At 55.5% G+C, this 272-nt stretch overlaps 1 protein-coding gene across 1 annotated transcript in view; it reads left to right on the forward strand.

Annotated features, from left to right (window-relative positions):
• Positions 1 to 272, forward strand: part of LOC119590449 (extensin-like) — a 7,605-nt gene that overhangs the window by 7,043 nt on the left and 290 nt on the right. The window lies entirely within an intron of this gene.

A 272-nucleotide genomic window follows, 5' to 3' on the forward strand; every position in this document is an offset into this window, starting at 1 on the left:
ATCCCCCTCTTCTTTATTCCCTCCCTCTACCTGACCCACGTTCGCGCCGACGACATCGCACGCGGCGCTCGTTCCCCGCGGGCTGCAAGGTCGAGTGCGCCGTCGTTACTCAGGTTTATGGACGAGGTAACTGTCTCGGAGAACTTGTGTCGCCGCTTTCACTGTCGGTAATGGGTGGACTTGTGGCGGACAGACCGGTCGCGTCGCCGTGTCATAAACCTTGTTATGGCAAATATTCATATCGCATAAAATAAACCCGCTCTTCTTCTTCC

The sequence above is a fragment of the Penaeus monodon genome, chromosome 27 (assembly GCF_015228065.2).
Source record: "Penaeus monodon isolate SGIC_2016 chromosome 27, NSTDA_Pmon_1, whole genome shotgun sequence".
NCBI lineage: Eukaryota > Metazoa > Arthropoda > Malacostraca > Decapoda > Penaeidae > Penaeus > Penaeus monodon.